The sequence below is a fragment of the Rhinopithecus roxellana genome, chromosome 5, assembly GCF_007565055.1.
Source record: "Rhinopithecus roxellana isolate Shanxi Qingling chromosome 5, ASM756505v1, whole genome shotgun sequence".
Classification (NCBI taxonomy): domain Eukaryota; kingdom Metazoa; phylum Chordata; class Mammalia; order Primates; family Cercopithecidae; genus Rhinopithecus; species Rhinopithecus roxellana.
The window spans coordinates 108,335,777-108,355,568 of NC_044553.1; the positions used below are offsets into that span (position 1 = coordinate 108,335,777).

Genomic DNA, 19,792 nt, shown 5'->3' on the forward strand with positions numbered 1-19,792 from the left:
GACCAGTGTCAAGGCACCTGTGGCTCCAGGCAGAAGGCTGAGTGAAGAGCCAGGCCTGGGCGGACATTCTGCAGGGGCTGCAGGAGCTAGCAGCCCTGGCCACCCAGCCCGTGGCCATCCATTCCCCTTCACCGTGGCTGGCCCCTCATCCACCATCCTTCCAGGGGCCAGGCCTGGGCCCAAACTGACTTTTGCCTGCCCCTGGTCCCCCTCATTCCTGCCAGATTCTCTTGCCTGTTTCCTTGATTATCCTCAATAAGAGGTTTATAGAGCAACTTGGGGACATCACATCTCCTGTCTACAAGCTCTGCACCAGAGACAGGACTGCCTTGGGCCGGACCTGGGGTAGTCAGGGGTCACACTCGCCTGGGAGTGTGCTTCCGTGGCTTCAATTTGGGCAATGGCCTGATGGGTGGCTGACCCTTCTCCTCTGCTTGGGGGAGGCAGGAGAGAAAGGTCAGGCAGGAGATCTGCTTCCTGCCCACCTGAGGCTGGTTGGAAGCAGGGCATCCACCTGTGCCTGTTTCACCTTGCTGCAGGTGCATCGGAGGCTGAACCCGTCTCCTGATCTCCTGCAGGTGTGGATTCCAGGTTTCCAATGGGTGTCAGGGTGTTCTCCAGTGCTCTCCTGGCCCTAGGGAACACTGGGCTCCATGAGGACTTTGCCTAGCCAGATTGTTTCCCACACTGTCACCTCCCCACACTGTCACCTCCCCAAATGTGGGGCTGCATGCTCTGTGCCTTGGGTGGGACATTGGAAGGAGTTGCACCCTCCAGGTTTGGATCATAGTAAAGCTTCTACCATGGGGATCTGTTGGCCGAGACAGATGAGGTTGAGCCAGCCCTGTCACTTTGGCCTTGGGCAAGTCATCTGTGCCTTGCTTCTCTTTCCCCAGCAGCCGGACAGGGGATAATAGCACCTATTTCTCCCGTACTCAAGTGCTGACTTGTTAGCAGGAACTGAGTCAGGGAGGAGGTGCAGGTGGAGCTATTGAGGCAGCACTGCAGCTGGACCTGGGTCTGAGTCCTAGCTCCTGGTTGTGAGATGCACCTCTGCCTCTGTTTATTCATCTGAAGGATAGGGCTGTGCTTTTCTGGGGTCACTGTGACAATGCAACTTGCCTGTGTGAGTTGGTGGTGGCCTCCTGAGATGGTTTGAGGTGGGCTGGAGGTGTGTCTTGAATGCCCTCTCACCCACACAGGGAACACCCACTTAGGGAAGACTCACATGTCTGTATGGAGGAACCCATGTTCCCTGTCCCTCAGCTGTCCTCTGTCCCTTCCCAGCCCCTCTGCTGTCCTGCAGGCTCTGGTGGTGGCCATCCAGCTTGGTGGCCATCTGACTGGTCCACTCTTCCAGGTGGACCCTCTCTCCTCATTTGGTGCAGGTCCCATTGTGCTACCTCCAGACAGGCCACGCTAGCCCCACGGCCTCCATTCCCTGGTACCTAGCTCCCACCCCCAGGTATGTACCCCGTCTCTAAAGCACGCTGTGCTCACCAGCTGTGTTTGAACTCTGTCTCTGTGCAAGGCCTGAAACAGCCTGGCTTATAGAGGGCCAGAAGACCAAAGCTTGAAGAGAGAGTGACGATCTCCCAGAGCCCACTTAGCCCCTCAGCCCCAGGGCTGCTTCCATGCTGGTCCTGGCTATAGTGGGCCAATGCTCCCCCGTGATGCCTGTAAGGTCTCCTGTGGTGATGCAGGTGGCTGGAGAGAACAGGCTGCCATAACCCTCCCTCCCTGAGAAGGCCCAACGGGGAATGTTTTAGGCATCAGGGCATTCCGGGGAGCATCTTCCAGGGACCCCTCCTACACCCTGCCCTGCCTTGGCTCTCTAGTGAGAAATTGCAGTTGCTTGGACAGCAGGGCTGACCCAGGACAAATGCATCTATTAGGCTGGTCTTCAGGGTGTAGGGCTGGGGGCAGGGGCGCTTCAGGGATAGGAAGGAGAGGCCTGTGTGTTCCGGAAGTACAGAGGAACCTGGTGCTGGCCGCAGTCAACCATGATGTGATTGTCTTTCTACCCACCCTCTTTGATGTCTCCGTGCTTTCTGCTCTCTTTGGCCAGGTAAGCTCATGGTCTGGGCTCCTGGGGTCCCCTTACTGGGCCTGCCCACTCCCTGCTAGTAGGGGAGCCTTTGTGCCAGGACTGTCCTTCACTCCCCATTCCAGATTGTGGGTTCAAAGACCATCCTGGGTTCCACCACTGCCAAGCCTTAATGGTGTCCTGATGGGCACAGGAGCTGATGGGGCTTTCTAAGTTAAGACCCTTGTCTATCCTGCTGTTCCCCCCTGCAGTGGGGCTGCAGGGGTTGGCCTCAGTCTCTGCCCTGGAAGCCTGCCTTACCTTGCCCCAGTGGCCCCATACCTGCCCTGGAAGACTCCCCACACCCAGTGGCTCTGATTCACTGTGTAGCAGCCAGGCCCCTGGCTGTGTGACCCCGGGCTGGTCCCTGGCCCTCTCTGGCTCTGAGTTCCTGGGAAAGTCAGTGGTGTTGGAACTCCGTATTCATTCCTCAGGGTTGAGGCATTGTCTGTGGAAGCCATGGGGCAAGGTGAAGGCAGGGAGAGGAGAGGTTTGGAGTTTGGGTTTCAGCAGAGAGATAAGCAGCATGAGGGGTCACCTGTGTGTGGAGGAAAGGGAGTGAAGGCCAGGAGTGAGGAATGAGTCTGAGTGCACCCAGGATGGTGCAGCATCTCCTCCCACATCCACCAGGGCCTGGGGGAGGGAGAAGAAAGGCCACAAGACAAAGGGGAAACTGAGTTATGTCCACACATGTCATTCCAGGACCTGGAGGTGCCACTGTCTGGCCCTCATGCAGTGGGAAGTGGAGGAAGGAAGATTCCCTCCCCACAGCTCCTGTTCTCTGTCCCAGGTCTCCTGGCCTCCTGTGCTCCTAAGTTCAGTCTCTGTTGGCCCCCAGCATCATTTCTAGGGTTGGTGGGAGGCAGCTGGGAACAGGCTAGGGGTAGGTGGTGCCTGCTTGGGGGAGTCTGCTTGACTGCCTAGGCCACTGCCCACAGTAGTGGGGAACTTTTCTGGCACATTGACTGCACCACCCAGGCGCTGCCAACAACAGCCCCTGGGGAGTGTTTGCAGAAGTCCTTGACAGTGGGGGTGGACCCCACCCAGAACAAAGGTGGCACCCACTCTGGCAGTCAGTGGTTCCAGCTGGCTGGGAGGATCATCCCACTTCAGGGGGCTGGGCAGCCTGAGGGCCTAAGGGAGGTCATTTCTTCCAACCTCCTTCCCTCAAATGCAGAACCTGTTCTGAGCCCTCAGTCACCCAGGGCCACCCCGGACCCACCAGAATTCCTCCTCCACCACTTGGTCAAAGTTCTGCAGAGGTCTGAGGATGAGGGTCAACAGGGGGTCAGGAGATGATGAAGAGGGTCACAGCTCTACCAAAGCCTTGTCCAGTCATCCCCCGTCTTCCTGAGGCCTCTTCCCCAAACCCCAACTTTATCCCGCCACTGCACCCATCTCATCAGCTGCCCCTGAAGTGCCCAGAACTCAGGGCTGGTTTTGTCCTCCAAGGCCTTGGGGTAGAGCTGGCCCAGAATCTGCAGCCAAACTTCATACAGCACCAGCTCACCTGGAGCAATGGGTGTGGAGGTGACATGAGCCTGTGCCCACTCTCCTGGAAGCCCCGGGGTGGGACGCATACCCAAGCTCTCATGCTCCATCCAGGGGTCAGCCACCACCGCTAGTCTAAAGGCCAAATTTCTTGCTGCCTGTTTTTGTGTGGCCCATGAGCTAAGAATGGCTTTTACGTGTTTAAATGGTTGAAATTATGGAAAGTAGAATAGTATCTGTGACACATGAGAAGTACGTGACATGCAAACTTCCACATCCATAAAGAAAGTTTTCTGGGAATGTGGCCACACTCATTTGTTGACACGTTGTCTAGGGCTGCTTTCTTTCTGCAGGGGAGGGTTTGAGTAGGTGGTGATGGAGACCCAATGGCCTGCAGAGCCTTACAGAGTTTCCGTCTGGCCCTCGCTTGCTAACCTCTGCACTAATCCATCTAATGGAATATACTGCTCACTCCGAGAGTTGATCCTAGTAGGAAATGTTGCTGATAATTTAACAGATGCTGCTTTTATGTTTTATTTTGTCCCTGCTCTGGTGGGAGACATGAGAAAATTCACTCCCTGGGAGGAGGTGTGGCTTGTGACCATCAATGGTGAAGCCTCTTTAAGAGGACACACGGGGAGCTCTACATCTGCTGAGAGGGTTGTGATGGGCCCTCTGTGTTGTGGAATGAAGAGGAAATGCTGCCTGTGTGCTGGGAGCTGACTTTCTGGGGAGTAGGAGAGTTCAGGCCTGTGGAGGTGGATGCCCAAACCAATCTGGTCTCTGGGGCTGCTGGCAGGGAGAGTAGTTGTGTAGGAGGGGGTGCGAGGACAGAGCCCAAAGGAGGGCACCCCTGACCACACCCCCAGGAGGCTGTGGTTGAGGGGTGGGGCGGCACTTAGTGCCTTCTCTGGCTGAGGGGTTCTTGGAGAGCAGCTGCGGGCTGTGCATAGCTGGAGGGAACTGATTTGACCCAGTGCTCTCCTAACAGGTGTGGAACGACTCTCCCTGTTTGGATGACACGAGCTTGCAGAAGTCATCCTATCAGGAGGCCCGAAGAGGAGATTTGGGCTTCTTGCAGCCCCAGCACTGGGGCAGAGCTGAGGGTTTTTGCCCCTGATTTGGTGGGACAGATCTTGTCATGCATGTGAGGACTCAGTGAGGTCCTGGACAATCAGGGAGGTGACAGGAACCTCTCATCCCTCTAATCTTGACTGCTTCTCACCTCTGTCCAGCTCCTTGCTAAAGCTCTATGCCTCATTCCTCTCTGTGGCCCCAATATATGAACAAGTATTGTCTGAAGGAAATTCTACCCATTCTCTAGAAGGGGAACACCGAGGTTCAGAGAAGGGGAGAGCCTGCTGGCCCAGAGACACACAGGGATTGCAGCCCTACTAAAAATACAAAAATTAGTGAGTGTGGTGGCACATGCCTGTAATTCCAGCTACTAGGGGGGCTGAAGCACAATGATCACATGAACCCAGGAGGCAGAGGTTGCAGTGAGCCATGATCTCACCGCTGCTCTCCAGCCTGTGCAACAGAGCATGACCCTATCTCAAATAAAATAAAATAAAATAAAATAAAATAAAATAAAATAAAATAAAATAAAATAAAATAAAATAAAATAAAAGTTAAAAACCATTTGTGTAGTATAAACTTTTTCAAAATATATACTCAAACATAGAAAAGTCTAGAAAAGTCATCTATGGTAATTTCAGGAAAGAATTCTAAGGTGACTTGTTTTGGTTATCTGCATTTTTTTTCTTTCATTTTTTGGACATAGGGTCTTGCTCTGTCACCCAGGCTGGAGTGCAGTGACACAATCAGGGCTCACTGCAGCCTTGACCTCACAGGCTTAAGCGATCCTCCCACCTCAGTCTCCTGAGTAGCTGGGACTACAAGCACATGCCACCACACCTGGCTAACTTTTGGATTTTTGTATTTTTTGCAAAGATGGGATTTTGTCATGTTGCTCAAACTGGTCTTAAGTGATGTGCCTACCTCAGCCTCCCAGAGTTCTGGGATTACAAGTGTGAGAGCCATGTGTGCCAGGCCTGTTTTATTTTCTATGATGATCATGACCATGGATTTCATGTACCAACATTTTTCTAACAATAATATTTACAAAGCATACTATGAAAAATGTTCACAGAAAAAGAAGAATACAAAATTGTAAAAATCATACATAACTAGTTTTTTTGTTTGTTTGTTTTTTTAAGGGAAGAAAGAAACAAAATAGATTGTCCAGGAAGATGGTTACTTCCACTTTGTATTTCTCTGGTGAACTCATTAGGAACTCTAAAATGTTCCAGGAGTAGAGTCACAGGTCAAAGTGCCCTGGCTTTAACTTCTGATTCAGAGAATCCTAACAACTTACATTGTCACCAAAAAGGTCTTTGACTACATGAGCAACTCTCACCTTAAACATTTCTCATCTGACATTAGCTGCTTGGTTTTCCACAGATACATTGACTACAGGAGGCTTATTGAGTTCTGTGTGTTCCGCTGGCCTCTAGTGGCCCCATTATTGTTTTCTGACAGGTAAAGGTCAGTCACCTGCACACAGATCTCATCACTCATAATATGCTGCAGCTGGAATCAAACAAAGGCAAGCTGTTAGTGAACACAGAAGACATTTCTCCATTACACAGTCAATGTTCCTCGGACTGATCCAGTCACTCAACTAAAAAAAAATGTTTTGGTGTCTTTTGGCTAACAACTTTAGAAAATTCATCACACAAACCACTGGATCCTTTTCTTGGAGAATAATCAAGCCAATATTTCCAACCATATCAGTGGTCCATTGTAAAATGTTCATATTTATTTAAAATCAAAACCATACAGAATTCAGGTTAATGTACTTTTCATTGTTATTGTTGTTTTTTGAGACAGAGTCTTGCTCTGTTGCCAGGCTGGAATGCAGTGGTACTATCTCAGCTTACCACAACCTCCAACTCCCTGGTTCAAGTGATTCTCCTGCTTCAGCCTCTTGAGTAGCTGAAATTACAGGCATGCACCACCATGCCCAGCTAATTTTTGTAGTTTTAGTAGAGACAGAGTTTTACCATGTTGGCCAGGATGGTCTCCACCTCCTGACCTCATGATCCACCCACCTCAGCCTTCCAAAGTGCTGGGATTACAGGTGTGAACCACGGCACCTGGCCTAATATACTATTTATTTAAAATTCTAAGGATCTTTAAATAATTTTCATTGGATTATATTTTTATTGCATTTTAAAATCATTTAGAATTTGCTTCCACACATATTCTCCCTCATTTGATCTTTACAACTGCCCTGGGAAGCAGGTTGGAGAGAGAGTAGAGGCCTATTAGGAGACAAATTTACACAATGCATAAGAAAGCTCACTATGAGCTGGGGTGAGAAGGGGAGCCTTGGAAAATCATGAATGCAATATCTATGTCTATATTCCCAGCCCAACTACAAAGCCTGAAATTCATTAGGTATGTAAGAAATAGCTGCTGAATTATTGCCTAGGGGTGCTTAGCTGAAGAAGCAGGGTTGGGACTAACAGTCAAGCTTCCTGACTCCTAGCCCAATACATTTCCAAACACACCACCTGTTTTTCCATATCTGATAGCAAGTATAGTGCTTAAGTTGTACATAATGTTAATTCACTATCAACACAGGCCAATCATGATTGACTATTAGTAGCTTTTGTGACAAACTTAGTAAACCAGAAAGTTGAACCTTTCAGAGTTCCAATTCTCATGTCATATGCTATTTCTGTTTTGAAATAAAAATCCTTCCAAATGAAACTTTATCCATCAAAACGACAGAGAAGTGAAAATAGATACAAGAAGAAAGCAAAACATTAATTTCAACATCAATTTGTCTATTTTGCTTTAAAAGTATAACCACCAAGTCATTCTATTTTTAGGAAGACACATTATTTTTGAAGTGTTAGAAACTATGATAACTATTCTTAACTTTAAGTCCTAAATGACCAGTATGTGTATTAGTAGATAACTGGACACAGTGCAAGGTCAGAAGGGTGACTGAGTGTGGCAGAAAAGACAGTATCCCCAGCAACTGCAGATAGATAAATGACAATGAGTCCCGATAATAGATTCTGATACAACCCTTCAAATAACGCTTATGAGTACTCAGTAACATAGGGAAAAGCTTAAGATACAGTGTTTTAGAGAGAAAAAAGGGAAGGTAGAAAAAAATAGATGGAAAGAATGACTTCAGTCATGCATACAGATGTTTCCAGTTTATACTTTTATTTTTTGAGACAGGGTCTGACCCTGTCACCCAGGCTGGAGTGCAGTGGCATCATGATCTCTGCTCACTGCAGCCTCTACTTCCTGGCCTTAAGCAGTGCTCCCACCCCAGCGTCCTAAGTACCTGGGACTACAGGCATGTGCCACCATGCCCAGCTAATTTTTTGTATTATTAGATGGGGTTTTGCCATGTTGCCTAGTCTGGTCTCGAACTCCTGAGCTCAAGTGATCCACTTGCCTCAGCCTCCTAAAGGGCTGGGATTATAGGCATGAACCACCGCCTCTACTTTATATTTTCTTGTTGAAGTAGACTGTATTACTGATTCCCCTCCCTCTTTTTGTATATCCAGCTCCTCCTCTAGTCTTTGGAAAGGGCAGCACTACAAATCCAGGGACAACTAGGGAACTCCCACCCTCATTGCTAGGCAGACCAGATTCTCTCCTGCTCATTGGAAATGACACAGAGAGTGTTGGATAGATTTTTTGCAGAGGAGCTTCTGTATGGAAAGGTCCAGTAACACTGGGATCAGGGGTACTGCCAGGGCAAGCCAAAACCTCAGAGGCTGGAGGAGCCTGGAGCACGTGCCAAATGTTCATCTGCAGAGCAAAGCACAAGCATGGAGCAGAAGTCCAGAGTGAAGGCCTGCAGGAGGGAAAAATAACCTCCCAGCCCAGTCCTTCCATGGTGTTGTCCTATTTTGAATTCTGTATTTAGATGTCTGTGAGATTGCCTATTGTATTCTTAATTACAAATCCCACTTAAGCCAGCCTAGAATAGGTTAAGACAAATGTAATGACTTGACTTGGCTGAAGAGCAGTGGTGCGATCATGGCTTACTGTAGCTTCAACTTCCTGGGCTCAGGTGATCCTCCCACTTCAGCCTCCTGAGTAGAAGAGACTAGCCTCATGGGCCACCACACCCAGCTAATTTTTTGTATGTTTCTCATAAAAATGTTTTTCAAAAGCAATCTTATATATAATACATTGAAAATCACTGATTGCTTTTTCTTCATCTTTTTTTCTGTGAATGTGTAGGTGTTTGAGTCTTTTGTATTTCTTCATTTACACAGGATATGGGCTGTTTGAAAACTATTTCATTATCTCCATCTGCATTCATTTCAGCCACTTCAGATTTTCAGCTCTCCAAAAATGTTGATGTACAAACCGGTGTGGGGCCCTGGGTATTCACAGTCTTCTCAGGAGAGTTAGGAGTGCCTAAAACCTTTTTCTTCTTATGTAAAACCTGGCCTTTTGTAGATGTCTGATGATTCATTTTTGAAATACTTTCCATTTTCTGTAAAATAAAAGAAGAAAATCATCATCAATTCCTTTTTAAGGTAATTTCTTCCCGAGTCATCCTTCTTTCTTTTTAAATTGCTCCTCCATCCGTAGCTTTTGTGTAAGTGCCAATTCTGATTATACGTTTCACTGATGGATATGATGGCTGCTTAAATGGAATATTCCAGTCTTGAAAGGGTTCTTTCTGTACTTTTTCAGGTTGCATGAAATGACTCTCCAAGATACCTTCACCAAACAAGTAGTTATTTATTGTTTCAGTAACTATCTTGGCAACATCCTCCAGACTAAAACTCCACAAATGCATAGCCTTTGCTATTTCCAGTCTTTTTATTTCTGGATAGTCTGAACCTTGTAACAGTGCCTTGTAACTGGGAGAAACAGGAAATGATCTGGGTTTCATTCAGTAGGTTAGATAGGAGAAAGTTGTTCTTGTTTTTATGTTTTGTTTTGTTTGTTTGTTTTGAGAAGGTGTTTCACTCTTGTTGCCCAGGCTGGAGTGAGATGGCATGATCTCAACTCACCACAACCTCTACCTTCTGGGTTCAAGTGATTCTTCTGCCTCAGCTTCCTGAGTAGCTGGGATTACAAGCATGCACCCCCACACCCAGCTAATTTTTGTATTTTTAGTAGAGATGGGGTTTCTCCCTGTTGGTCAGGCTGGTCTAGAACTCCTGGACTCAAACAATCTGCCTGCCTTGGACTCCTGGAGTGCTGCGATTATAGGCATGAGCCACTGCACCCAGCCTTGACTTGAAGTATACGTTGTACATCCAGACAGATGTGAACTCTAGGGGAACACCAAAGATGAGAATGAGAGAATAGATACTTCCAATTAAAGGGGTTAAGAAGAGATGCTTGAACTTATGTTTTAAAAAGTCACTGCAGGCTAGACACAGCGGTTCATGCCTATAGTCACAGCACTTTGGGAGGCCGAAGTGGGTGAACTGCTTGAGCCTAAAAGTTTGAGACCACCCTGGGCAACTTGGTAAAACCTCATCTGTACAAAAAAAATACAATAAATTAGCCAGGTGCGGTGGCACCTGTGGTCCCAGCTACTCGGGAGACTGAGGTGGGAGGTCGAGACTGCAGTGAGCTGAGATCCACCACTCCACTCCAGCCTGGGCAACAGAGTGACACCCTGTCTTAAAAAAAAAAAAATCACTGTTTTGGTGTTCTCTGGATGAAACCTCTGTTTCTATATATATATAAAAGGGTCAAGACTGTATGTATTATTGATTCAAAATCATAATCAGCTTCTTAGAGTAAATAATTTTATCTGTTGTTTCAAAAACCTACCTCAGGATTAATAAAAGTTAGTTTTATTGGGTTTTTCTGTAAGCTGTGCTGATTCACTCAGGTATGTCTCTTCCAAGCCCATGTTTTACTACTTTGTAACCCTATTTGGAAAGAAAACTGCAGCTAAGATTATGATCCAGCCTGAGATGAAAAGTTTCACACATATACACCACACATACCCCCCACCACAGTATGATGACACAGCGACCCAAACTTAGGCAAATGGTACCACTGCCAGCAAATGCATTTTGTTCTTTATTTCTTCTAAATTTTTATTTCTTTATTTCTTCTAACAGCAACAAATGCATTTAACATTTATTTTATTGAGATCCTCAACAGCTGCCATTTGGTTTGTATAGCAAATTGTTTCCAAAGTAACTTTTTTCCATTTTTGATATTTTAATGAAAATTATGTTCTTCAGTTTTAAAGCCCCATCCCTCTCCCAAAGAAAGATTAATAAGTAACTACCAAGTAATGATTATTTAGGAAAAGAACAAAAGCCAAAACAGCTTTAAAACACTTCTGGAACATGGGTAAGCATCCAAAGTCAAGACCTTCTGGGCCCAATGGAGGTGCTAGGCTGCCTCAGGACACCATCAGCACTTCCCCATCCACAATATCCTCAACAGCTGGGAGTCATGCCTGGACCCTGGGGGGCTTCCTGTTCCACAAGCTCCCCTCTCTTTTTCCTCTCCACCCTTGCTGTTGGGCCTCCCCTCTGAATCTGCATAACAAAGGCAGCAGGGTCTTTAATACTGTTCCGCTTTGTCAATGGAGACAGCGTACTCTAAACTGAGAGATTCCCTGGTCCAGTCTGGGTGAAGAAAAAATATGCAGTGTAGCATAAATGGTTTCACTTGTCCACTCAGACACATGCCCATACTTATTCGATGGATGTATCAGATGCTTCAAAATTCCTGATGTGCTTCAAAAGTTGCTTGTAAAAAAAGAAGTTGCAAAATGATGAAAATGTCTGCAACAGTTCAGGCTCCTTATGACAAAGCTGGTTCTGATAAGTAGTTATTTTGACATGCACAGCAGCTTTTCCTGTAAGTTCTGTGTTCTGAGGGATTCATTTAGACCACAGGAAGTTGAAATTGAAGTTTAAAATGTTACCTGCTGACAAAATGTGCTGTATCCATCAATGGACTTCTACTCAGTAATGAAAGGAACAAAGTACCAAAACCTGTTATATGTCACGGACCAACCTGAAAAACATTAGCTAAGTAAAAAAGCCAGACATGAGACCACATATAGTATAATTCCGTTTATTTGAAATGTCCAAAAAAGGCAAGTAGCTAGAGACAGGAATGGTCTGATTGACCTCAAGAAGTAGGGATTCAAGCTCTCTAGAGTATATGCGATACATACATGAGAAAAAATAAGGAAAAGAAAAAATTTAAATATAAATAAATGAAAAGAATACTTCTCCCTGATTATAAAGAAAATCACATTCTTTTTGTAATAATTTGGAAGACCAAATATGAAGAAAAGTCTTTAATTTTGCCAATCAAAACATTCCGGTTTATTGCTTTGTATATTTTTGTATGCATATAAACATTTTAAAAAGTAGAATCATAATATATAGTCTTTTGTCACTATGTTTTGGGCATATTTCTATGTCAGTAAATATATTCTTGGCATCATCATTTTTAAAAGCTCAATGTATGTTAAGTTATTGCCACCACAGAAGCAAATTTTCTTATACATATTTTTTAATGGATGCAAGCAAGCATTTTTGGGCTGAATTCCTAGAAATAGAGTTTCTGGAGGAAAATAACATATAACAGTTTTAAGATTTTTAATAGAAATTTTCAAATTATCCTGCAGAAAAATTGGTTCAGTTTATACTCCCACCAACAGGGGCAGAGCTCCAGTGTCCCCCTTCCATTTGTCCTCTTTGCTGGTATTTAAGGAGAAAATCTCATTGTTTTCATTACACTTCTTTGGTTTCTAGTGTTTTAGATTTTATTTTATTTTATTTTATTTTATTTATTTTATTTTTTTGAGATGGAGTCTTGCTCTATCACCCAGGCTGGAGTGCAGCAGTGCAATCTCGGCTCACTGCAACCTCCACCCTCTGGGTTCAAATGATTCTCCTGCCTCAGCCCACTGTGTAGATGGGATTATAGATGCCCACGACCATGCCTGGCTAATTTTTGTGGTTTTTAGTAGAGACAGGTTTTCACCATGTTGGTCAGGCCGGTCTCGAGCTCCTGACCTAGGGTTATCCACCCGTTTTGGTCTCCTAAAGTGCTGGGATTACAGGCGTGAGCCACTGCACCTGGCTTTGAAATTTTTTTTATATGCTTATTGGTCATTTTAATTATTGTGGGAAGTACCTGTTTCTCCATTGCCTATTTTCTGGCCAACCTCCAAAGTCACTTTTCACTTAATTTTTATCCTGCTGTTTGAAAGCATTTTAATTTAATGATTTTAATGTAAACAGGAGCAGGACAGACTATAATTATCTAGATCTTGCTCTGTCACCCAGGCTGGAGTGCAGTGGCATGATCATAGCTACCACAGCCTCGTACTCCTGAGCTGAAGCAATTTTCCTACCTCAGCCTCCCAAGCAGCTAGGACTACAGGTGTGTGCCACCATGCCCAGATAATTTTTAAAACTTTTTGTAGAGATGTGAATTCACTATGCTGCCAGGGTTGGTCTTGAACTCGAGTTCAAGTGATCCTCCCACCTTGGCTTGCCAAAATGCTGGGATTACAGGTGGGAACTACCACTCCTGACAAGAGCTCATTTTGTTTGCTAGTGGAGTTCTTGGTATCTTTTCATATTTGAGGCTTTAGTGCTAGTGCTGGAGTATTACACTCACCATCCAAAGTTTACAGGACTTTTGTTAATATTGAACAGATGGAACTGTTTAGTTCTGCGTCTTTGCAGGCATAGGAAATGTGCCTACCAGGACTCTGCTTTATATCCATTTAAAGCAAGAAGTAATACAGTAAAACTTTGCCTGGCTAGAGGACTTGAAAGAAAGGAGTATTCTGATTTAATTCTATTAACTTGGAAGTGTGAAGGTGAAAAGAATTCAAAACTTACATTTCCTGTTGAATGCAATATGAAAATATAGCCAATGATGCCACTTTTCTTCTCTAGTAAGTTTGGACATTCTGATCTACTTGGTGTTTTGTTATAGAACTGCTAGTGTGCCTGCGACTTACATTGTGAAGGCACTTTTTAAAAAACTTGAGAGGTTCATATCCTTTCCCCACTTTTTGATGGGGTTGTTTGTTTTTTTCTCGTATATTTGTTTGAGTTCTTTGTAGATTCTGGATATTAGCCCTTTGTCAGATGAGTAGGTTGCAAAAATTTTCTCCCATTCTGTAGGTTGCCTGTTCACTCTGATGGTAGTTTCTTTTGCTGTGCAAAAGCTCTTTAGTTTAATGAGATCCCATTTGTCAATTTTGGCTTTTGCTGCCGTTGCTTTTGGTGTTTTAGACATGAAGTCCTTGCCCATGCCTATGTCCTGAATGGTACTACCTAGATTTTCTTCTAGGGTTTTTATGGTATTAGGTCTAACATTTAAGTCTCTAATCCATCTTGAATTAATCTTCGTATAAGGGGTAAGGAAAGGATCCAGTTTCAGCTTTCTACTATGGCTAGCCAATTTTCCCAGCACCATTTATTAAATAGGGAATCCTTTCCCCATTTCTTGTTTCTCTCAGGTTTGTCAAAGATCAGATGGCTGTAGATGTGCGGTATTATTTCTGAGGACTCTGTTCTGTTCCATTGGTCTATAGCTCTGTTTTGGTACCAGTACCATGCTGTTTTGGTTACTGTAGCCTTGTAGTATAGTTTGAAGTCAGGTAGCGTGACGCCTCCAGCTTTGTCCTTTTGACTTAGGATTGTCTTGGCAATGCGGGCTCTTTTTTGGTTCCATATGAACTTTAAAGCATTTTTTTCCAATTCTGTGAAGAAACTCATTGGTAGCTTGATGCAGCTGGAAACCATCATTCTTAGCAAACTATCACAAGAAGAGAAAACCAAACACCGCATGTTCTCACTCATAGGTGGGAACTGAACAATGAGATCACTTGGACTCGGGAAGGGGAACATCACACACCGGGGCCTATCATGGGGAGGGGGGAGGGGGGAGGGATTGCATTGGGGAGTTATACATGATACAAATGATGAATTGATGGGTGCTGACGAGTTGATGGGTGCAGCACACCAACATGGCATAAGTTTACATATGTAACAAACCTGCACGTTATGCACATGTACCCTAGAACTTAAAGTATAAAAAAAAAAAAAAAACTTGAGAGGTAAGAGGGTGTAAATGGTATTGAGTGAGATCAGGCTGGATGAGAACTGACACTTGTAAATACCTTTTTTAAACAGAATCTATGATTGCCGCTTGTTTTCTTGTTTAACTCATAAAACTCATAACTCACATCGGATGAAGGGTGGGAGCAGGAAGGAGATTTATGTCTTTTAGTTGCATGTCATTGTTTCATATCAAGACAGAACATATGGTATCCCTGGCTTTGGACCTACAGAAGGAAACATTTTTCTACCTGCTGTATGCCAGAGGTTCTTGAACACCTGGAGGGATTACTGCAGCACAGATTGCTGAGCCCTACTCCAGCGTTTCTGATTCACCAGGTCCAGGGTGGGGCCTGAGAATTTGCACTTATAAAAATTTCTCAGGTTCTGCTGGTGCTGCTAATCCAGAGGTTACATTTTTCAGAACCACACTTGTCTAGTAACTGTAAATTGTAGAACTCTAGAAAAAAGCTTAGTTTGGTATGGGAAAAGAAGTACACAGGTTATGGAGCAAATCATGAAAGAGTCAACCCTTGATCCCAGTCTAGTGTGGAATTCAGGTAAAAAGCAATACACAGTGACGTAACACAATTCTTGGTTTTCATGATTGCAAGTCATAGCCAAATATCAAGTGAGAAATTCAGTTTCATTTGCAAGGCTTAGAAAGGCCAGATGATTCTAGAAAAACAGGCCCTGTATTTGTCTTCAACCAGTGCTTATTAAATTGAAAGATTCGTGTTTTCATTTTTATTTTTTACTATTTTATTTTTTTTGAGGTGGAGTCTCACTTTGTCACCCTGGCTGGAGTGCAGTGGTGTGACCTTGGCTCACTGCAACTTCTGCATCTTGGGTTCAAGTTATTCTCCTGCCTCAGCCTCCCAAGTAGCCAACATGACACCTGGCTAGTTTTTGTGTTTTTAGTAGAGGCAGGTTTTCACCACGTTGGCCAGGCTGGTCCTGAACTCCTGACCTAAGGTGATCCACCCGCCTATGCCTCCCAAAGTGCTGGGATTACAGGTGTGAGCCACTGCAAACAGCCCAAAAGCTTTGTGTTTTTAAAGATATTAGACATGTTTCTTGTTTTTAAAAAAAATCTTAATAATGTAGGAGAATAAGAGTAACATTTTTCCAAAAAAGAGAAATCTTGTGATTATTTTACCTTATTGGAATGTTGGATAATACAGTCCACTTCATTAATCATCAAACATGCTATGGATTTTCCATTTTTGTAGGATTTGTGTCTCAATTGAGGTAATACTGATAATTCTTGTACTCCATCTGAAGATAAAAAGTTTTAAAGTTTTAAAGCAAACTTAAAAAAAAAAGTTTTAAAGCAAAAAGCAGCCCCTCCCCTCTCCTGGAGTAGGCAGGCCCCGCCCCTCTCCTAAAGTGGGAGGAGACAGCAGTTGCATGGGCAGCTTTCCTTGTGATGCCATAGGTTCCTCTGGACACACTGCCGCCTGGCCACACCTCCTTTCCCTTTCATCTTCCTCATTGACCAATAGACTTGGAACATTAAGACCACACCCCTATCTGTGCTCTAATGGGGTCCTGGTTATGCCTCCTCTGGCTCAGTTGCACAGCTGCCTGGTAGGTGAATGGAGGTGTTCGCTGATGTGGCCACAACCCTGCCTCCCTCCCCACCCTGTGATGTTAGAAGAAACGAGCAAATTGGCAGCAGCCAAGAAAAAGGTAAAATTCACTAGGTCATGGCCCCCCAATCCAGCCACAGATCCCCTCCAATGACAAAACCATTGCCAGAATCCATTACTGTCCTGAGGAATACCGGACTGGGCCACCCAACCCTGGCACCTCTGGGCTCCCCTCACCAAAGACTTGTCAGTCAGCCCCCCCTTCAGCAAGCAGCCCAGCCCCTGCCCTTACCAGTCAACCCAGGGTGATGTTGGGTGAGTGACTCCTGGGGCTCCCTGCTCCATATTCAGCCCTCACATCCTGCTACACCAAGACTGATCTGCCTGAATTTTTTGGGCTCACCTCTCCAAGGACCTGGGTCCACCAGCCCCATTCCCAGCTCCCATCCCCATATCCAGTTATCCCTTGGTGACTTTGGGCTGGCGACTCGTGGGGTTCCCTGCCTCAGACTCTGCTCTCCCTTCCTGCTGACCCAAGCCTGACATCTCTAGGCCCTTTGGACTGGTGTCTCTAAGGACTTGGGTCCCAGCCTTACGTCCTATTCCCACATCATGGATCAGTGACTCAGTCATTGCACTGATGTGGTTCCCCTCATCCCCAGGAGGAGTAGAATGTAGTGATGTCACAGTCCCCCTAGGAACTGTCATTACTGCTGTAAGGCCGATCTTTGATCCTATGACCTAGTCCCCTAAGCATTCTCACCCCATTTCTTGTTCCTCTGGTCGCAGCACAAATTTCCAGCTGGAAGGTGAATGAGGACTATGGGACCTAGGAGCAAGAGTTTTCAGGCTACCTTACTCCCTCCACACAGACATTGACAGTGTGGAAAGCCTACATATCCCTCATGAACTCAAAACATTGACAGTATCTCTGGGTGGCAATGGGGGAACGGGTTTGGTTTGCTTGTCTCCGTTCTCCACCTCATATTCTAATTCTCCACAGTTCTGGGACCACACTGCCCTTCAGTCAGTGGTCTCCGAAGTGAGATTTGCTCATCTGTGGAATAGATCTTGGGAAACTGAACTTGACAAGCTTGAATCTTCTTCATATCATCCCAAGTTGGGGTACTTTGAGTGCCACAGGATAAATGTGGGAGATCTTTCTGAAGCATCAGTTTCCCTCGATTCTCCTAAGAAAAAACATTAAAGTACTTAGGGATGACAGTCACATAGGTTTCTAAGAGTATATCACACTTCTCTCTGAAATGAGACTTAGGTTATCCTCTTTCTGAAAAATTTCCAGATTTAACAAGAAAGCTGGCTTCTGCCATGAGGGCACATTGATATAAAATTTGAGACGTACTGGTGCACTTCTTCACACTAACAGACGTGTGAGGATGTATGAGTAAACCACAGAGTGCAGTTCCTGCCTAATTTATGTTTACTTTTCTATCTCTGACTCCGGGTTTGGTCACTGGCAGCTGCTAATTTGTGGCAAAACCTCAGAGCTTGGAGTCAGAAGACTGAGTATAAGTTCCACAATTGCCCCCCTACTTTTTTTTTTTTGCCCATAATATCCATCCCTCTCAGACACTGATTGTGACAACACCTTGTACAGATGTTGATGGCGTTAAATCAGATGGTGTATAAGAGTATTTTGCAAAAACTGTAAAGGAGGATGTGGCTGTAGGGGCTGGTATTTCTCATGAGTATTACTGTTCTTCTTTCCCACAGCTAAAAGAATATCAGCAGAGGAACAGCCTTGGTGATCCGGCAGGAGCAAAGACAAAAAAGAAAAAAACTGAAAGTAGCACTAAGAAAACCACTTCTGAGTCTCAAAGCAGTTTCAGGGAAAGCTTCTCTCCAGGTTTTATCTGAAGATATTTCCTTTTTCACCATAGGCTTATAAGTGCTCCCGAATATTCCTTTGCAAATTACACAAAAACAGTACTAGCAAACTGCCTAATGAAAGAAAAAGCTTAACTTTGTGAGGGGAATTCAAACAACACAAAGCAGTTTCTCAAAAAGCTTCCATCTAGTTTTCATCCCAGGAAGTGTCGTTTTTCACCATATTTTTCACAGTGTTCCCAAACGTTTCTCAGAAAGCTTCTTATCCGTTTGTCTCTGAGGATATGTCCTTTCTCACCACAGGCTTCAAAGCACTCCCAAATATCCCTTGGTAGCCTTGACACTAAAAGTGTTTCCACACTGCTCTCTGAAAAGAGAGGTATAACTCTGTGAGTGGAATACACACATCACAAAGCAGTCTCACGGAAAGCTTCTCTTCCGTTTTTATCTGGAGTTATTTCCTTTTTCACCAGAGGCCTGAAAGGGTTCCCGGATATCCCTTCTCAGACGACACAGAAAGTGTTATCAAACTGCTACATGAAAAGAAAAGGTTAACTCTACGAGAGGAATTCACACCACCCAAAGCAGTTTTTCAGAAAGCTTCCATCTAGTTTTCATCCAAGGACGCTTCCTTCTCCACAATATTTTTCATAGTGTTCCCAAAATTCCCCTCTCAGATTCCACACAAACAGTGATTTCAAACTGCTCAATCCCAAGGGTTGCTTAACTCTAGGTGACCAATACACACATCACAAAGCAATTTCTCAGAAAGCTTCTTTCCAGTTTTTCTCTGAGAATATTTCGCTTCTCAACAGAGACTTCAAAGCTCTCTGAAATAGCCCTTAGTAACTTATACACCTAAAGTGTTTCCACAGTGCAGTATGAGAAGAGAGGTATAACTCTGTTAGTGCAGTGCACACATCACAAAGGAGGCTCACAGAAAGCTTCTCTCCAGTTTTTATCTGGAAATATTTCTTTTTTGACCATAGGCCTGAAAGCGCTCCCGAGTATCGCTGTGCAGTTTACATAAAAACACCGTCAGCGAACGCCTCAGTGAAAAGATACTGTTAACTCTGCGAAATTGTTTCAAACAACACAAAGCAGTTTCTCAAAAAGCTTCCTTCTAGTTTTCACAGGAGGATGCTTCCCAGTTCACAATGCTTTTCACAGCATTCCCAAAGGTCTCTTCTCAGATTCCACAAAAACAGTGATTTCAAACTGCTCAATCCCAAGGGCTGCTTAACTCTAGGTGATGAATACACACATCACAAAGCAGTTTTTCAGAAAGCTTCTTTCCAGTTTTTCTCTGAGAATATTTCCTTTTTCACCATAGGCTTCAATGTACTCCGATATATCCCTTGATAGCTTTTTCACCAAAAGTGTTTCCATCCTGCTCTCTGAGGAGGAATGTATGACTCTTAGAGTGGAATGCACAGATCACAAAGCAGTTTCACAGAAAGCTACTCTCTAGTTTTTATGTGGAAATATTTATTTTGGACCATACGCCTGAAAGCACTCCCTAGTGTCGCTGCGCAGTTTACACAAAAACACCGTCAGAGAATGCGTCAGTGAAAAGAAACTATTAACTCTGTAAGATTGTTTCACAGGACACAAAGCAGTTTCTCAGATTCTGTCCAGTTTTCATTTGA

The 19,792-nt window shown here is 44.7% G+C and overlaps 1 protein-coding gene and 1 pseudogene across 1 annotated transcript in view; one reads left to right on the plus strand and one right to left on the minus strand.

Annotated features, from left to right (window-relative positions):
- LOC104679086 (golgin subfamily A member 6C-like) overlaps positions 1-19,792 on the plus strand; it is a 1,122,834-nt gene that overhangs the window by 132,818 nt on the left and 970,224 nt on the right.
- LOC104668938 lies at positions 8,814-17,003 on the minus strand (annotated as a pseudogene).